Source organism: Periplaneta americana, chromosome 4, assembly GCF_040183065.1.
Source record: "Periplaneta americana isolate PAMFEO1 chromosome 4, P.americana_PAMFEO1_priV1, whole genome shotgun sequence".
NCBI classification, from domain to species: Eukaryota; Metazoa; Arthropoda; class Insecta; order Blattodea; family Blattidae; genus Periplaneta; species Periplaneta americana.
The window spans coordinates 142,403,259-142,426,025 of record NC_091120.1 but is presented as its reverse complement, the minus strand read 5'-3'; the positions used below and the strand labels follow the sequence as shown (position 1 = coordinate 142,426,025).

The 22,767-nt window shown below is 35.9% G+C and overlaps 1 long non-coding RNA gene across 1 annotated transcript; it reads right to left on the bottom strand.

The window, feature by feature from the left end:
* Window positions 1–3,483: 3,483 nt before the first annotated feature.
* On the bottom strand, window positions 3,484–19,393 carry LOC138698877 (uncharacterized). The gene is made up of 3 exons (XR_011331975.1): window positions 19,317–19,393; window positions 10,734–10,825; window positions 3,484–4,480 (listed from the first exon to the last, which is right to left on the bottom strand). It is a non-coding gene; the product is annotated as an uncharacterized lncRNA (long non-coding RNA).
* Window positions 19,394–22,767: the final 3,374 nt, after the last annotated feature.

Genomic DNA, 22,767 nt, shown 5'->3' with positions numbered 1-22,767 from the left:
CTTTAGCCTTATGAGCCGCTCCTTGCACATGCTGCTTTAGGTGGCACTTCTTTTCTTGCGAAATCTAAAAATGTAAAGTAAACTGAATTAAAATAAAATCCTAATTGTTGTATTGCCGTATTTCTATCACAAAGTTAGTGGGTTCGAACAATCAAAATTTTAATGACCTGCAAATACTTTAACTATTGGAATTTAAAAGGTTAAAGTGTAGTGGTCTTAAAAAGAATTATACCTCAGGATAGCTCAGTCAATGTATAAATATTATAGGCCTACTCATTAAAATTAATAGAATTTATATATTTCAACTATTGTTACATACCTGTTTGCTACAAATCTTGCAGAATATTATTTTTCCGTCATAAGTGAATTCTGAATATTCTGTTAGCCATTGCCGGATCAATGTAGATTTTGCACTTACATTTTTCGGCATTATCGCGTTAAACTTCACAGGAAAACGTCCTACCGCTCAAAACTTCTCAACACAAATAAGGTGAGGGAAAGAGCAACTGTTAACGAGCATTCAAATGAACCGTTGTTATTGAGATTCAATTGGACAAAGATACAAAGTTCCACTTATTGTTGCATTTCCTGGTAGTGTTAACACTAGGAGGGCCATTCTTTTAAATATTTTGTAACGGTTTACCCTACTAATTCGCAGTTTTACGACTTTTCATAAATATTTCAAAAACACTCTTTCTCCAAAAATTGTGATTTGATGACACTCTGAAGGGCAGTACAGCTAATCGGTTTCAGATCGAAAACAGTCATTTTTATAGTATAGTATATCTCTGAATCGGTAGCAGCACATGTTGTGATTGTTGCCTGCTTCAAAACTAAGGTTGGTTCTTTGTCGGCATTTACGCCTCCAAACATGTTAAATTCGGTGAAATCTATTGCAAGTGTCGTGAGATTCAAAACATTTTGTTTCCTTTATCAATGGTTTCATGGCCGGTGTGAAGCAAACTTTCCACTATTTAAATGCCTTAAATTTCGCAGTGAATGCATGTATAAATTATAAAAAGTAAGAGTAAAATGCGAAACTTTACAGTGAGTTAGGCATTTTTAGGCGAATATTAACAAATTAGGCTCTAATAACCGTTTTAGGGCATTTTAGGGCACTATAAAACTCTTTGAATACCGTTCAATTTCCATGAAACACAAATATTAATAATTATTTTTACTTTTCTCCTAAAGAAACAAAATAGGCATTTGCCCTAGAATCCGATGTCTGGTCATTACATAAAAATCCAGGCTCTATTGATCACTTACAACACAAAAAATTCACAACTTCTTTGTCTGTAGCGAATATGGATTATTATAAAATTCCCATACTGTAGTGAAAATATGACTCAGGCCTACTTACTTATGGTTCTTAAGGAACCTGGATGTTCATTGCCGCCCTCACATAAGCCCGCCATTGGTCCCTATTCTGAACAAGATTAATCCAGTCTCTACAATCATATCCCACCTCTCTCAAATCCATTTTAATATTATACTCCCATTTACGTCTCGGACTCCCCCAAAAGTCTTTTTTCCTCCGGTCTCCCTACTAACAATCTATATACATTTCTGGATTCGCTCATACGTGCAACATGCCCTGTCCATCCCAAACGTCTGGATTAATGTTCCTAATTATGTCAGGTGAAGAATACAAAGCGTGCAGTTCTGCGTTGTGTAACTTTCTCCAGTCTCGCGTAACTTCATTCCTCTTAGCCCCCAATATTTTCCTAAGAATTTATTCTTAAACACTCTTAACCTCTGTTCCTCTCTCAAAGTGAGAGTCCAAGTTTCATAACTATACAGAACAACCGGTAATATAATTGTTTCATAAATTTTAACTTTCAGATTTTTTGACAGCGGACTGGATGACAAAAGCTTCTCAACCGAATAATAACAGATATTTCTCGTATTTATTCTGCGTTTAATTTTCTACCGAATGTCATTTATATTTATTACTGTTGCTCCAAGATATTTAAATTGTTCCCCTCTTCAAAGGATAAATTTCCATTTTTATATTTCCATTTCGTACAATATTCTGGTCACGAGTCTTCTAGTACTTTTTATAGACTCCAGTTTAACATGGGAGAAACATATCGAATATATATGCACAAAATTATCAAGAATTATATATTTATTAAAGAAATTAGTGACTTGTGTTTCTCAAAATTATTTAAGATCTGCCTACTTTTCGTTCTTTCAGTCGATAATTAGGTATGCCTTAATTTTCTGGGGAAATGGTAGCAAAATTGGAAGTGTCTTGATTTTGCAAAAGAAAGCCATTAAAATTCTATGTCAATCAAACTATCTTGAACATTGTCGACCTCTTTTCAAACAATCACAGATATTAACTGTCATAAATTTATATATATATATATATATATATATATATACACGACCTAGTCCTTTACACTCGACGAAATATAGACAATTACTCATTAATAGCCAATATACATGATCATGAAATTAGAAATAGTGAATAAATTAATATTCCATACTGTAGATTACATAAAACTAGTACACATTTTTCTGTCATGGGGATAAAATTATATAATAAGCTTCCCAGTCAATATTATAAGTTACCAACCAATAGTGTCAAAGCTAGATTTTATAATTGGCTTTTAATTAATCCTTTCTACTCTGTAGATGAGTTTCTTAACATATATTCATACGAAATTGTTTTTTAATAAATAAAGTTATTTAGATTAGTTACAATTATTACATAAGAGTGAAGTGTTTTCATTAATTTTAGAGTTTTAAAATGTTTTGTGTTTTCATTCTAATTACTGTTTTCAACTACTGTATATGCGTATTTTCAAATGTATGTTTTTTTTTTGTGACGAAGCCTATAACTGTATGTTTAATGGCTTAATAAATTGAATTGAATTGAATCATAAACTTCGTCTTTTCGGGATTTACTTCCAAACCTATCTCTTTACTTGCTTCAAGTAAAATTCCCGTCTTTTCCCTAATCGTTTGTGGATTTTCTCCTAACATAGTCACGTCATCCGCATAGACAAGCAACTGATGTAACCCATTTAATTCCAAACCCTCTCTGTTATCCTGGAGTTTCCTAATATCATATTCTAGAGTAAAGTTAAAAAGTAAAGGTGATAATGCATCTCCTCGCTTTAGTCCGCAGTGAATTGGAACGCATCTGACAGAAACAGAGCTATACGGACTCTGCTGTACGTTTCACTGAGACACATTTTAATTAATCGAACTAGTTTCTTGGGAATACCAAATTCAATAAGAATATCATGTAAAACTTCCTTCTTAACCGAGCGAAAATATAACAGTAGCATAAATATAGTGTAGGCTATGTCGGTGGCTCGGAGTTACTACGTCCCAGTTGATTCACTGCAGATTCTCAAGCACATCTTGCAATAAAGAGAGACGCTATATTCTGTAATAGAATAAAAATAATACAACATATGCTGTTAGTCATTCATATCAACTTTATTTTTTGCTTAGTGTGTACGTACATGAAGATAGAAAAGAAATACATTTATAAATTTCTGGTTGTTGGGAACATTCTCATCCTATCCAATTTATTGGAAAGAATTTTACAAACAACATTTCGTATCAGTCGCTCTAATTACTTTCATGATCAGCGCAATTCTTTAGTAAGTATAATATTAAAGGCAATTTGCATTACGTAATATTAGTTCAAATGGAAGAGGAAAGAAACGAATTCTTTTATGTTATATCCCAGGGGGAAAACAAAACGAATGCTTTGCAATAGAAGCGTGAAAAGTGAAATATGATAATACATTTAAATTAAGGGGTGGGGGGAGATAAAGAAGAACAACTTCGTCAGAGATTAACAGGTCGTCATAATTCTTAATAAGCTGTGTGTGCACATCTTCATATCTATTGCATTTCTTTCATTCAAAGAAAATTTTCTTCTTCCTTCAGTTTGTTCGTAGACTCCGTGCAAGATTAAGCCCTCGTGTTCTTTTGATCCATATTGCAGTTTGTATACCAAATATGTATTCTCGTTTTCCATCCTCAATTCCCATTTCCGGCCTGGTGGTTGTGTTTCAAGCGATGGTGGAATTACTATCTCTTTGTGACATTCCTGTAAGTGAAAGCCAAAGTCAATCCAGCGCCCTTGCCAGTTGCAATATTTATCCAGTAGTATATTTAGATGGCACGAAAGTTCTCCCCGGCGACACACATCTTCGTGTGACCCAATCTTTGGCATTGTTAACACAACACTACATCCTCTTGGTCTGTTGATGCATGGACATTGGACTCCGGTAATTAAATATTCTAGAGCGTGATTTCTAGCGTTGGAAAGCTGTCTATTGCAAACTCCACACGTTCCATTTTCACTACAACGTCTACATATGTTATGTCCTAGGACGCAAATCGTGATGGGAGAACACAAATAGTTACAACACACTGAACAATCCAGATGCCGCGTAACATCAGGTGATAACGCATTCCTTGAAGAATTCCCGTTTCTCACTGCGACCGTCTGAAACAAAAGATATAAACATACTATCTGTACCTTTCGTAGTTGAAAGTAATAAAGAACAAGAAATGCCAGACAGGTTCTCAAGTTGTATAAAGTTCATTTTTGTTTCTGGCTGAGTGGAAGAGAAGATCTTATAGCCTTAACTCCACCGGGACAGGCAGGCAGGCAGGCAGGCAGGCAGGCAGGCAGGCAGGCAGGCAGGCAGGCAGGCAGGCAGGCAGACAGACAGACAGACAGACAGACAGACAGACAGACAGACAGACATACAGACAGACAGACAGACAGACAGACAGACAGACAGACAGACAGACAGACAGACAGATAGATAGATAGATAGATAGATAGATAGATAGATAGATAGATAGATAGATAGATAGATAGATAGATAGATAGATAGATAGATAGATAGATAGATAGATAGATAGTTCAATAAATTAATAAATATATAAGCCTATATATAAATAAATTAATAATTAAATAAATGAATACATAAATAAGCAATTAAATAGGCTACGTAAATAAATAAGTTATTGAATGAATGCATTAATGGATAATAAGTATGTATATAAATAAATGAATAAATATTTATTTCATTGGGTTATTTTACGACGCTGTATCAACATCTAGGTTATTTAGTGTCTGAATGAAATGAAGGTGATAATGCCGGTGGAATGAATCCGGGGTCCAGCACCGAAAGTTACCCAGCATTTGCTCATATTGGGTTGAGGGAAAACCCTGGAAAAAACCTCAACCAGGTAACTTGTCCCGACCGGGATTCGAACCCGGGCCACCTGGTTTCACGGCCAGACGCCCTGACCGTTACTCCACAGGTGTGGACATGAATAAATAAATAGGAACATAAATAATTCAAATAAATGTTTTGTTAAATTTTTGTCAATAATATCATAAAGTAAAATTCTTTATATAACTTATTAGATAGTTTACATATTTCTAGGAACGTTTTCGCCACTCATTGTGGGATCATCAGTTACATATAGTTTTCAATACGATAACTTCATCTATGGTGTATTTAACTAATATAGTCATATAAAATTATTTGGGATATAATAGACTATTAAACGTAAATGTTAAAAGACATAAATTCTAAATTTTATAAAAAAAAAAACATTTCAAGAACAAACTACGAGCTTTTACTTACATATAAAAATCTATTGAATCTGAAGATTTCTTTGCATTTAGAACAACAATTATTATGTCAGTCGCACTGTAGTGACAGCGTATTAAGCCAGACGGGCGTATCAACAAAACTGTAAGCTTACATTAGAAGCATTTAAATATATAATACTCTTCCCTATCCTTGTCTACTTGATTCTTTCTCATACCCAATGTAATTCTCAAACGATTATTTTCAAACACAAATACGAGGGTCACTCCAAAACTAATGCACAACATTTATTTTTATGCTTCATTCATTTTTTATTCTACACTTTGCAATTTATGGCGGTCATAGATACATCCTCCCTGCTTGTATTCAAATTTAATTTAAGGTGTTCCTATGAGCGGCACCATGATGGCACTCCTTGAAGATGGCTGCTCTACTTGACATTCGTCAGAAGCAACGTGCTGTTATCGAGTTCCTGTGCTGAGAACGAGACAATGCGAAACATTCACAAGAGGTTGAAAAAGGTATATGGAGATGTAGCTGTCGATCGCAGTACGGTTAGTTGATAGGCAAGCAGATTATCTGGTGAAAGAGGGCACGCCAATATTCGGGATGCTCCTCGCAGCAGCAGATCCTGCACTGCACGAAGTTCTGATAATGTGCAGCGCGTTGACAACATGCTTGTGGCTGACAAACGCGTAACAGTTAAAGAATTGTCACTCCAAGTTGGAATAGGAGAAGCAAGTGTGTGCAAAATATTGAAACAGTTCGGGTTAAAAAAGATTTTGTGCCAGGTGGGTTCCGAGAATGTTGACAGAAGCCCATAAAGAAACCCGGAAAACAGTGTGCAGCGAACTTTTGGATCAGTATGAGGATGGTGGAGATGATTTTCTTGCAAGAATTATGACAGTAGATGAAATATGGCTCCACCATTTTCAACCGGAGGTAAAGATGCAAACATTGGAGTGGCATCATGCTAATTTACCAAAAGCAAAATAAAATAAAATAGATGCAAACTGTGCCTTCGGCAGGAAAAGTTATGGTTACTGTGATTTTCGATTCAGAATGACTCTTGCTTGTGGACATCATACTACATGGAACCACCATTAATTCTGACGCATATGTGGCAACTCTCAAGAAACTTCAAGGTCGACTGAATCGTGTTCGACCACATCGGGAGAAGCAGAATGTTCTGTTATTGCACAACAACGTATGGCAATCACAAGACCACAGACCAGATCAGAAAACTTGGATGGACAATCGCCTTACAGTCCTGATCTGGGACCATGCGATTACCATTTCTTTGGTAAGCTGAAGGAATCCCTTCGCGGAACGAGGTTTGAAGATGACGACTCCCTTGTGCACGCTGCTAAAGAGTGGCCCAGGCGTGTTGGTCCAAAATTTTACCGTGCAGGTATACTCTCGTTCCAAGGTGGCGTAAGGCAGTTGAAAGGAACGGGGATTATGTGGAAAAGTGACATTTTGTTCCTAAAGGATGTATCTACATTCTATGAAAATAGTAAAGTTGTAGGATAAAAATGCAATTTTTAAATAAATGTTGTGCATTACTTTTGGAGTGACCCTCGTACGTTGCATTACAATTTTTCAATATTTCTGTATTTGAATCGGGTATTCTAAAAATGGTTCTAAGTCACCATTTCGGTAATTTTGAGTTAATTACATTTTCGTAATCCTTAGGATAGCTCTATTTTTCGGTGTTAAAAAGAACTTCTGTCGGTAATTCCGTAGTAGAGAAAATATGTATGCTACGTGTATCACGTTGTGTGTAAGAAGGAACCTGACTTAGGTACTGTTTTACATTTCATGTTGCCCACACCGAAAACTCTATGTTCACCTTCATGGAAATTTTCATACATTGGCAGCACTGGAAGTAAGTTGTTTAATTCTTTATTTGCGGAGTGTGAAGATATAGTGGAAAGTTTTGTGGTAACATAAGAAATATGAATGTTAAAAACTTTCACTGAGCAGTCTCAAGAACAAGAGAATGTCCTGAGACTATACTTGTCTTTTTTTTTTTAAGATGGGACATGTCAGTTAAGCGGCCGAGCTTAGAACTACAGTGTCATGTTGTCAATATGGACTATCACGCTGCCAGCTGATGGAAGGTAGCAACTGTCGTTAAGATGGCTGACGTTAAAACATTAATTGACAATTGACGTGAAAGTAAGAAAACAATACAAAAATCGACAGAGAATCAAAGATGAAACGTACCAATGCTAACATTGTGTGCACAATAAATGTCGCCAAGAGAGCTATTAAGCACTCGCCATGTGCGAATTGTAAGTTTGGCAACTCAACCGTTGTTACCATAGCAACAGGCCTACCACTCTATGTGACATTCAGTTGTTTTTCTGATCGCAACGCCCCTGTCATGTCCCATCTTTAAAAAAAAAAAAAAAAAAAAAAAAAAAAAACAAGTATAGTGGTAGATTTTATGCAGAACGCTGGTCTTCCCAAAATACCTGTTCAAGATATTCTCTATTATTGGGAACTCACTGTTAATATTTTTTTGTGTATTTAATTTGAAAACTGGACGTGCTCATTACTACATCTACCACAAAGATGCAAATTAGGGTGTACATTTCTACTAGATTAAACTATATTAATAATTATGTACCGTCTGGTATCGACAAATTCTATCTTTACGCCGACAACTGCCCTGACCAAAAGAAGAACCACACGGTTTCAAGAATTTGCCTTGCACTTAGTGACACAGAACTCTTCAAAGTGATTAAGCAATTTTTCCCTATAAGAGACCACTCGTACAACCACTGAGGTCAGAACTTTGCCACAACCAAACGTCCTATTAGGAAATTTGATATGATCTACACAGTAATTCCTCCAATAAATCGCCCTGCACCCTGACCATCGTGGAAAGGAATAATATTCTTGACTGTTAAACCTGGTGGAGCAGATTCTACAAGAGATCAACTGTCTCACTTGAAACATAAGGCAGACCATGTACAGAGAGGGTACCTTTCAACTTTTCACTACTTTGAGTACGTACTCAGAAAAGAAAGGAATGATCAAATCAAGTCACGGGATCAGTACCTCAGCAAATATTCATTCATTTCGGCTGAAGAAGTCTGAAATTTTTTAGTTGCCATCTACAGAAACATATCCTACAGGGGAAGTACCGATAAAAGAAAGTAAAATCAACGATTTGAGAAAGGTTTATGTAGGCCTATATATTGCTCATGAATTTAGACTTTTATGATGAGATTTTATTGTGGCCAATATTTCAACACACAGACTTGGATGACAAACTGTTGAGATGATATTAATCCTCTCTACTTTGTAGTCTCAAAAAGTAGTGTTTTCATTTCTGTATTTGTTTCCAGTTCATACCTGTAGCAATATATGATTATCTGAGCACAATATTGTATCTCATGTATAATAATTACCCTCAATAAATCAAAAGAGTATCAACATTCACGTAACAGTTTGTAAAAAGGTACCCATGTCAATAATTTTCAAAACAGAATATTTACTCCATTGCAAAAGAGTCAAAATTACGAAATTCGTTCATAAAACGAACTGGTTTTACATTATTTCTACAACAAAAATTGTATTGTCTTAAGTACATGCATAATGAAACGAAACACTTTTTTTCAATTATCTTGAAACTAAAGGAAAGTGGTTTAGATCCCATTTGTTGATACACCTTTCTGGTATGATGCCCTCAGTAAGTTATGATCTTATTTTACAACACCAAAAGAGAAGGTTATTAAATATGCACTTCTACAATGATCAATGACAATTGCTCAAAATTCGTATGAAATTAATGGTGTGAAATTACTTAGAGTAGAATCATGTAAGGATTTGGGGATTTATTTTACACAAAACTTATGTTTTATAGTGCACTTAAATCACGTGATAATTGATGCATATAAAAATTAGGATTTATAATCAGAAATACAAAAGAATTAAAAAATATATATACTTTTGATACTCTATATAAAACTCTAGTTAGGAGTAAGCTAGAGTATGCGTCTGTAATATGGTCACCTCAGTTCCAGTCCCATCAGTTGCAAATAGAAAGGATACAGAAAAGATTTTTACGTTATTTATATTTTTAAAAAACATCACGTGTCGTCTTATGAAAAGCAAATTTCATATAATCAGTTACTTTTTGAATTTCAATTATAAAACTTTGAAATCTAGACGATTAATAAATAGTCACATTTTACTCTATAAGACTGTTAACGGTATATTGAATAACTGTGATTTTCTTAAATTCCTTCAGTTTAATGTAAAAAGAACAGAATTACGTCATAGGCAACCTTTGTTATTCCAATTCCTAGAACTGTTTTCTTCAACAACTCTCCATTGTTTGTTATGTGTAATACAACTGTCTGTCTTTAAACTGTGATTCTCAATTAGATTTCAGTTTAACAATTAAAAAATTTCATACAATATCAAAAAGAATTGTATTTCCTTAGATATTTAAATTATGAATAAGTGTCTTATAATGTTTTTTACTCTGATTTTAAAATAATTTTTTATTATTATATTGACATTTGGCACTATATTAACTGCAATATTATATTCTGACATCTATTACCGATATGTATTTTCTTTCTTCCGTTTGTGTTGTTTGTTTTGTTTCTTCTTATTATGTATTTTATATATGTATCAATGTAAGTCACCTGGAAGCTTGCTTCTGTTGGTGATGCATTTAAATAAAATAAAATAAAATATTGTAATAGCATGATCTTACTGCAGTCTGTCTGTCCGTATGTTGCATAGGTCACTGTTGCCGGTATAAATGCATGCATATGGTTTCAGTGTTTATGAATCCGTCTCGCTATGATGGCAGTAATAGAGTCTAATAATAAAAATAACAAGTTTTCTACGTTTAGGCCTATACAATGATTTTATTTAGATTTTTGTACTTTCCAATTTATGCATGTATTTTTTTTTTTTTTTATTCTTTCGGTTGTAGACAATTATTGTCTATTTCACAACAAATTTGCTTCGGTTACCGTACGTCGGAATTTTATTTCCAGTCCTAAGAGTTGAAATACATTTTGTGGTAAAACTACAAGCAGAACTGCTGTTAAGGACTCGCCAATTGCTAAATGTAATATTCTGAATCTGTAAACTTACCGTATGTTTTACGGCTCTCTTCAGATTACACAAGCGTCTGAAGCAAGAGCAAATACAACCCATGACGACAGCAAGCTGGAATCACGAATCACCTGCAAACAGAATAATTATATCCGGATTTGTTTCTTCTCTTGTGACTGCTAATTCTTTAGGAAAGAGATAATCAGTGTTTCTGCCTGGTTTTTCTATTGTTCGTGTTAAAAATTATTTCTGAGAATATATTTTCTACTTAATGTGGAGAAAACTAAAGTTTTAACAGAACAATACAGTATTCTTTTGTCTTCCTATATCCGTAGTGGATAAGACCATGATAATTTTAGGAAAGTTATTCCTGTGAGTGTCACTAACTTACAAAATTATTTTCTCAGGGAGTTCTGAGTTGGAAGATTTATTTTTCGAAAGAAAGACTAGAAGGCTTGTAGAGCGGTACGGGGATCATTGTGCTTATTACTCGACCAAGGCAAGTGGAGCCGCGGGCGTAATGTGAACTATCGCGATGCGCTATTACGAACACAGGAGCAGTAGCGCCACGGCTCCGGGCTGAAGGACTCCACTGGCCTTTGTCGAGTAATAGGGGAAGGTTGCCTATATTGGACCAGTTTTTTGTTTTTTAATCCCATGTCTTTAATAATGATTAAATTAAATCAAAATATGTTCTAGTACATTCTACATTCTATGTACTTTCATTCTATAGTGTTATATTTTAAATTACACAATTCCTAATAAATATACAAAGGTAAAACCAAAATCATGGAAATGGTCCAAATTGGGAAACCGGTTGCCTAATTTGGACCCATAGTGTCCCAATTTGGACCTCGCAAAAATACATTACTAATAGTAAACAAATAAACAGAAGAAGGGTATTTATTATAAATATCTTTAATTCACCTAATTTTACGTTAAAATGTATCAGATATTAACATTTGGTGAAAGAAGTTACACAATTCTCTGAACTTTGATGAACAATTAAAGAAAAACAAGATAAATTAATTACAGAAACACTATTGCATTCAAGCTGATTGTTACACTCATAATATTTCTCTTTGCACTGAATTAGTTTTATATTAGTTGCTTGTCTCGGTTACATAGCCTATTTCAAAATTAGAGGAAGACTCATAGAAAAAAAAAAACAAAATGTTACATAGAATTGGAAAGTCCCTGTTTGGCTAGGAAACTCCTGTGATTAAGGAAACGTAGACATAAAAAATAAAAAGGTGACATGATTTCCTCTTGCGTTTTAAAATTACCAGTGGCACTATAAAGAACCCCGCCGCATTGACAACACAGACTACTGTGATGTTTACACCTCTTTCACCACTTACGGCTCCAACTTGGTGTTTCTCTTTCTGAGCGATAACTTTCTGTTGCCTCTTTTGCACCGTTGTATATTCAGATTCGTCAACGTTGAACACAGTATTTTCTGTGATACCATTCTCATCGACAGTTCTTTTTTTCAGCAGGTTGGAAAACTGGATAACACTGTCCCTATTGATCTCCTTAGCTCGGGCCATTTATGCTCCTTCTGGGTGACGGAAAGAAAGTTTTGAGTTTCGCTTCGTAGAAGCACAGAACCACTTCTTTCCGGTCATTTTTTCTCCTTGTTAAAAGTGTAGGGAGCATCATATTTTCCTGCGACATCAAAAGCAAGCTTATGCATATCTTTGATTGTCAACCCATAAAACCTTTCTTCAAACAAAAGAATGTGGTCGGCAATAATTTTTTCCATATCTCAATTGAAGGTTGCTTGCCTTCCGAAGGACATTATTGGAAAGCGTTTTTGCAATCAGCATATATCTTTGCTATAGTCTATGGCACTCCATATATGCGAGCACACTCGTTGAGTCCATAGTCACCATTTCTTTATGCTGCTACCGCCATCTTCAAAGTATCATTTCATTTCTGGTAGGTTCCCCTTTTTGATATCTTGGAAACATAGAGACACAGAATCCCCCAATATACTACTTTTTCTTAACGTTGACTATAATATAGTGCGTTATATTCATGTTGAAAAAAAATACTAACAGTTTCCTAAATTGTACCAGTCCAATCCAGGCAACGCACAGAGGTCCAACCTAGGCAACTTGTTCACTTATGCAAACAGACGACACTAAACAAACACATGAAATTAAAAACTAGTTTTAAAACACGCAGATAGTAGCTAATGAAAAATACTTGTAACGTATAGTATAGAAATTGTTATTATTTACTTCTACTGTATATAGAAGCTTAAGATCCGTAGTGTAAAAATTGTAAGCGAAAACACCAAAACACATTAACGGCAATCCTATTCGCTAAGATGGCTGCAGCTCACTGAACTTCAAGATGAGTACTTTAGGGAGCGTCAGCAAGCAGTGGTGCCTTAGGCAACGGTCCAAATTCGGCAACTCTCCCCGACCACTCCTGTTCTGTGAATAATATTATAGACGAACGGCCGCGCTGTTATACGAGTACAGCATACTGTACCGTAAACTTAGCCCGGGTAATGGTAATCATGGCATCAGAATAAATTATGGCGAAATGAATGCAAGACCCAACGCCTGAAATTGCCCAGCAATTATTTTACAACTGTTAAAGGAATACCTCGGACAAATCCCTAACCATGTAACTTGTCCCAACCAGGATTTCAACCAGTGCCCGCTTGTTTCACAGTCAGACATGTTGACTGTTGCTCTGCAGCTCTGGGCCGAATTGCAAATTATTTTCGTACAAAAATTTATATATTGAAGAAATATTAACTATCATAATTTCCTCTAATTCCGTAAAACACACACATACATAGCCTATATATATATATATATATATATATATATATATATCATCATCATCCTTAGCTCGACAACCCATCATGGGTCCTGGCTGTCCATAGGAGTTTCCGCCATTCATCCCTATTTCTAGCAACACTCATCCAGTTTTTAACTCCAATAGTTCTGGCATCCTCCCTGATGCCATCCTCCCATCTGACCTTTGGTCTTCCTCTTCGTCTACTTCCCCCTGGTTCATATCGGAGGACTCTGATGGCTGGTCTCGAGTCCTCTAATCTCATTATATGACCAGCCCAGCTCAGCGTCCCATTTTTATAAAATATTTTATATTGGGTTCACTGAAGAGTTGATATAATTCATGATTATACTGGGCTCTCCATTCGTTATCTACATTGACTGGCCCAAATATCGACCTTAAAACCTTCCGTTCAAAAATGTTTAATCTATGTATATATATATATATAGTCTTGCATTCCGAAAATGTTACGTGATGAAGGTTCCTAGACATATATTATGAAAACAATGATTCAATTTCTCTGACACAGCAAACATTTTAGAGACGTAGGTTACAAATTTCTTGATCACATTATGAGAAAGATAATCATGAATGAATTCGTTTCATCCAAATTAAATGAATCGTAGCTTGATATTATTTCTTCAAATTGAGACTCGTCAATTCGTGTGGAACAATTGAGGGGGTGAGCACAACAGTGGTCTAAGCCTCTTTTTAATGTAGTAAAAGCAAGTTAAAGTTATATATAAGTGATATTTTTAGGGGAAAAATTATTTGTTTCCTAACAAGCTATATATATGAATGCCAGGTAATCTATGGCGAATCCTCGGCCTCATCTCGCTATCACCAATCTCATCGACACTAAATAAGCTAGTAGTTAATACAGCGTCGTTAAATAATCGACTAAAAAAAACAAGCTATATAATGATGGATTGGTCTTTTCCACTTGGTAGGAAGATAGTTCACATCAAAGTCAAAAGAGGGCTCAATATTTAATTTTTCGCATTGAGGAGTGTTAGACCCAGTGGCGACTCATACCTCAAAATAAGTATGCTACAAAATATTGGGAAAATTTCAGTAGACAATTATCTTAAAATACTAAAAAGAGCAGATTTGTCTGCGTATGTCGAATTCGCATCATCATATTTCCGAAAAAGCACTTTTCAGTGCAAATAATTTATTTTGTGTGCACAAGATTGGAATTTTGGAGTAAGAGGGAAAGAAAAGTATCCGTGTTCTGAAATTGATCCTCTTTTTTTTTTTTTCTTTGACACCCTGTCGTAGATCATGAATTACCACTATTGAATAATAGGCAAGAGAAGCAGAACATATCCTGTCACTGTTCTCTTAAATTTTCTTGTGTATATATATATATATATATATATATATATATATATATATATATATATATAGTTTTTACCATTCTTTGCTTTCTGCACAATATTAAGGTCTGGTGTTGGCTGTCCTAGATATTTAATTTTAATTTTATCTTCTAATGGCTGCTTAGCAAAAGCAGTTTTGAGTAACGAATCGACGGAGTTCATCGTGATATAGCTACTGTATATTTTTTAAACTAGGCTACCTTTGGATTTACACATACACTAAACTTATATGTCACATTTTTTAATTACACTAGACACAAAATATAGATTATACTTTTAAAATGTCCACAGTACAAGATGATGAACCCTATAAACTTGCACACACTCTTTTGAAACGGACTCCCGCGGAAAGTCATGCCAACATAGACCCGTAACTCGTAGATAATAAACTTAAAACTATCTGCTGAGCTTATATAAAAGTAACCCTGTTTACACAAATATTAAAAATGACTTTCAATATAACTATAGGCCTAGTTATGAAAAATATGAAGAACAGAAATAGGCTATATATTATATAAAACATTTCTTTATTTTAAAGTTATAACTTTAGCGGTGTGTAGGCAGTACTGTTCCGTCGACTGCTACAAACCAAAGAATATAAAAGGGAAGAGAGCAAGTTTCATCAAAATAAAGTGAAGAAGAGAGTACCGGACTGCACAACAATGAGCACGGTGTTATGTGAAAAAGTTTCACAAAATATCATGGAGGAGCAAGGGGAAGTGCTGTTCTGCGCTTGAGCAGACACTGCTAGCCGTCCTAAATTGGGAATTAGCACGTTGGAAACATTTGAGAGTAAGGATGAATTCCATTGAGTCTATGACACTAAATTATCGAACATAGTGAACTATTATAAGTAGAATTTATATTGTGAGCTTAATACCACTTTGACGATAATTTTATGGCGTGTTGCAGCACGTTAACACGTAGGGAGAAACCGCCACTGGTTAGACTACTGTTGCGCTGACCCCTTCAATTTTTAGTTGCCATTTGATGTTATCTTCTCAAATAGAGACACATCAATTCGTATGACTCAATTTAAGACAGTCGCCAATCGGTATTCATTCATTTCTTTCAGAGTTTTCTGCTGAAGGGCAAGTCCTTTATTGCAAACCCAGTATTCTCCCATCTTTCCTATTCGTCTCCGCATGCGATCCATATATCTTAATGTTGTGTATCATTTGTTATCTTCTGGCCCGAACTTTATTCCCATTCACCGTTCCTTCCAGTGCATCCTTCAATAGGCGAGTTCTTCTTAGCCAGTGACCCAGCAACTATTATGTACGATTTATTTAAACAGAGACCCATCGATTCTTAAATAAATATGAATGCATTTAACGTGTATCATTCCGTTCTTAACAGGTTGATAGTCACTATGAAAGCAGACATCAAATATTTATGAGAAATCATTGTACACACATAAACGAACACACAACATCATGGTAGATACCATTCTATTTATGGAAACAAGTATTTCTATTACAATCTTGATATATTTTACAGATAAAACGTTTTAGTTCTTCTTAGCATCACAATATCTTCTTTTGTACTTCATATAAGTCTAATAAAAAAAAGTGAAAACAATGATAATCTCACTAATAAAACGGTGAAAATGAATCAAGGCATGAATACAATTCAAAAGATGGTACACAAGAGATTTGCATCTATAAGTTCAAGTTTTTAATAACTACCACTCAAGCGTTAACGCGTTTGCCTGCTGATCCTGAATTGCGCTCGGGCGTGGGTTCAATTCCCAATTGAGCTGAACACCTAGTTGGGTTTTCCCGAGGTTTTCTCCAACAATAACGCGAATGTCAGGTAATCTATGGCGAATCCCAGGCCTCAACTCGTCAAATAAAATCTCGTTAATTCAAATTCCACCGACGCTAAATATCCAGTAGTTGATACTTACTTAATTATTTACTTACTTACTTACAAATGGCTTTTAAGGAACCCGAAGGCTTATTGCCGCCCTCACATAAGCCCGCCATTGGTCCCTATCCTGAGGAAGATTAGTCCACTCTCTATCATCATATCCCACCTCCCTCAAATCCATTTTAATATTATCCTCCCATCTACGTCTCGGTCTCCCCAAAGGTCTTTAGCTCTCCAGTCTCCCAACTAACACTCTATATGCATTTCTGGATTCGTCCATACGTGCCACATGCCCTGCCCATCTCAAAAGTCTAGATTTAATGTTCCTAATCATGTCAGATGAAGAATAAAATGCATACAGTTCTGCGTTGTGTAACTTTGTCCAGTCTCTCGTAACTTCATCCCTCTTAGCCCCAAACATTTTCCTCAGAACCTTATTCTCAAACATCCTTAATCTCTCTTCCTCTCTCAAAGTGAGAGTCCAAGTTTCACAGCCATACAGAACAACCGTTAATATAACTGTTTTATAAATTCTTACTTTCAGATTTTTTGACAGCAGACTAGATAACAAAAGCTTCTCAACCGAAAAATAACATGCGTTTTCCATATTTATGCTGCGTTTAATTTCCTCCCGAATGTCATTTATATTTGTTACTGTTGCTCCAAGATATTTGAATTTTTCCACCTCTTCGAAGAATAAGTCTCCAATTTTTATGTTTTCATTTCGTACAATATTCTGATCACGAGACATAATCATATACTTTTCCTTTTCGGTATTTACTTCCAAACTAATCGCTTTACTTGCTTCAAGTAAAATTTACGCGTTTTTCCCTAATTGTTTGTGGATTTTCTCCTAACATATTCATGTCATTCACATAGACAAGCAGCTGATGTAACCCGTTCAATTCCAAACCCTGTCTGTTATTATTATAATGTACCGAAGTACATATGATATTTCCATGCAGATATTCTGCGTCATCATACGATGAAAGAGTACTGGAACGGAGAAAAATTCTCTCCGGCGCCGGGATTTGAACCCGGGTTTTCAGCTCTACGTGCTGACGCTTTATCCACTAAGCCACACCGGATTCCACCCCGGCGTCGGAAGAATCGTCTCAGTTTTAAGTTCCAACTCTTGGGTTCCCTCTAGTGGCCGCCCTCTGCACTACGTCACAGATATCTATGAACCTAGGACCGAAGTCCACACATGTGCTGAGGTACATTCGTAATGAGTGACTATTTGGCCGGGATCCGACGAATAAGCGCCGTCTTAAATCATTAATCCGTTCCATTACTCTTTCATCGTATGATGACGCAGAATATCTGCATGGATATATAATATGTACTTCGGCACATTATAATAATATATATATGATATGCGTAAATCACTTCGTGATTTAAGACGGCGCTTATTCGTCGGATCCTGGCCAAATAGTCACTCATTACGAGTGTACCTCAGCACATGTGTGGACTTCGGTTCTAGGTTCATAGATACCTGTGACGTAGTGCAGAGGGCGGCCACTAGAGGGAACCCAAGAGTTGGAACTTAAAACTGAGACGATTCTTCCGACGCCGGGGTGGAATCCGGTGTGGCTTAGTGGATAAAGCGTCAGCACGTAGAGCTGAAAACCCGGGTTCAAATCCCGGCGCCGGAGAGAATTTTTCTCCGTTCCAGTACTCTTTCATCGTACTGTCTATTATCCTGGACTTTCCTAACGCAATACTCTAGAGCAAAGTTAAAAAGTAAAGGTGATAGTGCATCTCCGTCCTTTAGCACTCAGTGAAATGGAAGAGCATTCGACAGAAACTGAGCTATACGGACTCTGCTGTACGTTTAACTGATACACATATTAATTAATCGAACTAGTTTCTTGGGAACACCAAATTCAATAAGAATATTATATAAAACTTCTTTCTTAACCGAGGCATATGCCTTTTTGAAATCTATGAATAACTGATGTAATGTATCCTTATACTCCCTTTTTTTTTTCCAATATCTGTCGAATACAAAAAAATCTGATCAATAGTCGATCTATTACGCCTAAAACCGCACTGATGATCCCCAATAATTTCATCTACGTACGGAGTTAATCAGTAGTTGATACAGCGTCGTTAAATAATCGTGTTAAGAAGCTAGCATTTAAATTCTCGACAAAATTAAATATATCTTTGATGGGCGATCATAAGAGTACAAGTAAAAAAAACCTTATTTTACAGGAGAGCAAAAAAACTGTTTAACATCGTACATGATTTTGAAGATACTGTTATGTGCATCAGAGAATGCGGCGTTCTACAGCAGGTTTTGATTTATACTCTTTTTACCAGACATAGATATCGAGCTGATGATGACAAAACTGTACATATCTCAATTTAGCCAAAAATTGACTTGTACTCTTATGATCGCCCATCAAAGAATTATAGCACACAACTTAACCTACTAAAACAATTATCCTTATATCTAATTAAAAATTCTTAAAAGAAATTAAAATTTGAATCAATCTGCATTCCAACTTAACTTGAAAAGAAACAAAGATAATAATAAAATATAAATTACCGAGGGGTTAGGCGATGTCGGCGTGATGAGTTCAGTGATCCCAGTGAGACTGTTCACAATTTTCAACTCAAATATGCATGGATGATGGTGTTGAGATTAAAGTGAGCAAATAATCAAGATATGAGGGAAGTACCAGTGGACTTCAGCAGTTATATGAATTTTCTACTACCAAACTCGGAAGATTCTTATGATAATACAGCTCAGAATGCTCTTACTCCAAAGGTCACAATGTCTTTATTTGTACAGAGACAAATACAAAGTCTTGTCATTAGTAATTCTTCGTAGAAGTTCGTTTAACGTCCTAAGTAGCCTAATCGTTACATTACTTGTTGTTAGATCGAAAGTAAAATCAGTGACCAGAATCACATCCGTATTTACGGTGGATGTCAGTCAGTTCCCTCCCGCAGTCAATTTTCACAGCCCAATTCCCTCCCTGTCGACTAAAATCCTAAGATAATAATATGCCCATTCCTCTCGGCTAAATTTTATTTAGAAATAGAGTAAGTTGCCTATTGCCGTGATACCTCTAATTCCGTGATACGTTTTTTGGCTATCACGGGATTGGGTATCTTGCTTGAAAGTTCACCGATGTCTCAAAAGTAGCTGAAAGATGCACTCTTTCGAGAAAGATGTCTGGCGCTATGATCGAACAGCAAAGCTTTGACTGATATTCAGTTTAAAAAAAGTATCACGGGATTAGGGCCATCACGGAATTAGTCAACTTTACCTTACAAGTAGCCCTCTTCTCTCCTGATTACGTACACGGAGTAATGCTATTTTGTTGTACACAATGTGATTGATTTTTTTCTGCATGCGCTGTTCACTTCTAGCGCAATAGTTCTGCGCTTGCTTTGTACCAGTGTTCACATGTAGTGTAACAGTTGTTATGTGGTTGTATTGAGTTAGTTGCTTCTATGACTGAGTTAACGGAAATTTTAAGTGAGAAGGGAAAGGACTTAATTTTGTATAATACATTTAAATTCAGTTTTCAGAAGACATTGAAGGACGGTGTACAAAGATGAACATGCATTAAAAAAACGTGTAAATGCTTCATTAAAACTGATTCAAATACTGAAATAATGATTGAACGAAATATTACGCATAACCATTAATCTAAACTTACAACACTCCACAGTCTGTAAGTGGGACGGGAAATTGTGTTTCCATTTCAGATATGATGGAGGGACTTGACTCACAACCTCACACTTGATTTCAGATGGGAGGGAATAGACCTGTATCTTTTTTCGGAAGGGAATGGGGCTACGCGTTTGGGAGGGAATCGGTCTAGTCCGTTTATGGTAGAGCCCGATCCCAAACTCGTGGCACCAACATGCGGGAGCTTCTTTCTGAGACTTCGGAATGGTGGGTTCTGTATGTGCGGGCGACTGAGCGTACTGTTCAAACACCCCTCCAGCAAGACTCCTGGGCGAGTCCATGTAAGTGGATGCCAATTCGTCTTTCGTGCAGGTGTCACGAGTTTGCGATCGGTAGGCTGACTAGATTTTGTATGATCGAGCAGGGGACATCGGCAGTTTCAAGAAAAACCACAAACACTTATCTAGTCACTATCCGTTGAAATGTTGCAGAAAATACATGCAACAGTAGATACAATTACAGAACTTTGCACACTAAATTTGTAGAGAATCTTAATATTTTAATTAAATTAATAAACACACATAACTCCTATACATACCTAATTACAGCCACTAAGAATTCAATTTCAGTACTGACGCTTGATGGAAGTCTTTCACATAATATTGTACACACTGAACTCTAACACACACATTTTACAAATATTTGTCTGAAAAATGTATCTTTCTAAGTAAGTATATGTTCATTCCCATATAGCTTCACATTAAGTTCTTCACATGAGGAATTAAAGTTTGTTTTCACTTGTAACAAACTTGTTTCAATTTTTATTCTTGACTTTTCATCAGTCCAGATTGAGTTCATTGTGAAGAAAAGTCTTTCAACTGGCGAATTACTGACTGAAAGACACATGATTAATGAAACTATTTTGAGAAGATTTTCAAATGGAATAGAATTTTTTTTAATGTTGAAAAATATCATACCAGTTTTCACCTGTTGGTTTGTCACAAAACTTCTCATTTTTTGAACTACTTAAAAATGGACGCTGCGACAATTCTAACGCTTCCGTGCAACGCGAATGAAGACAAAGATGGTATATTGTATGTTCTTCTTAAAGAGTGCAGGATATCTCATACAGTGCTAGCTAGTTCTTCTGTCTCACACTGAGAACTGTTCAGAAATGTGCATGAATCGCAGCAGTTTCATCACGATACTTAAATATCCATGTGTAAATTGTCATTGAAATAAAATCAAAACTTCTGGGGATAAAAAAATTGATTTCCCAGGACAAAAACGGGGACATTTGCTCCCCGGGGACGGCAACTAAAAACCGGGGACTGTCCCCGTAAATCGGGGACGTCTGGTCAGCCTAGCGATCGGGCTCTACGTCACTTAGACAAAGAAGGCAAAGTTGTGTAACAGAGATTAAGGGTAACTAAGAGAATGAGGAAAGTGGGCAAGAGGTAGATGAATAATGACAAAAAATAAAAGAGCTAGTGATTAAGAATGTGAGAAAGTATAATTTAAAGAGTTTGAGTGCAATGAAAGGATTATCTGCCACCTCGTAATGAAATTGATAGAGCACTGGTGCACGAGGCCAGATGGTAAACAAAGGCAAAGTTTCTGATCATCTTTCTCGGTTTTTTTCCCGTTTCCTTCCATTATTCCACTCGCACTTCTCATCTCACTATTAATTATCATTTGTCTGCCTGGGTGGCGCAGTCGGTAGAGTGATGGCCTTCTGTGCCCAAAGTTGTTGGTTCGATCTCGGCTCAGGTTGATTACATTTAATGTCCTTAATTGCGACAGGCTCATGTCAGTAGATTTACTGGCATGTAAAAGAACTCCTGCGGGAAAAAATTCCGGCACATCGGCGACGCTGATATAACCTCGATAGTTGCGAGCGCCATTAAATAAAACATAGGCCTAATTTAAATTTCATTATCATTTTAATAATATTCATCTAAAACGGTGCGGTGTGATGTAGCATTGTGACTGGCGTACAGAACCAACGGTTTGAGCACGCGTAATTCGCCCTACGAAAGTACGAAAAAGAAAGTGATTTAAAGACTCAGTAAATGTGAATAAGAGTAAAGAAACGAGTAAGAAATTTGTGAAAACAGTTTCGAATTAAAAAGCGAATAAAAGAGTGATTTAACGAGTCAGTAAATATGGATATTAATATAAGAACGAGTGAGAGATTAAAGAATGGAGTGAATACATAAATGCGGCTGGTGATTTGGATTAACACTGTCTGGGAATTAAAGAACAAGAAAGAGTGAGACTGAAAATAACAGCAAGTGTGACCAGAAAAATAAGGAAAATATCTTAAGAAAGAACGTCTAAGTAAGCGACGTACAGC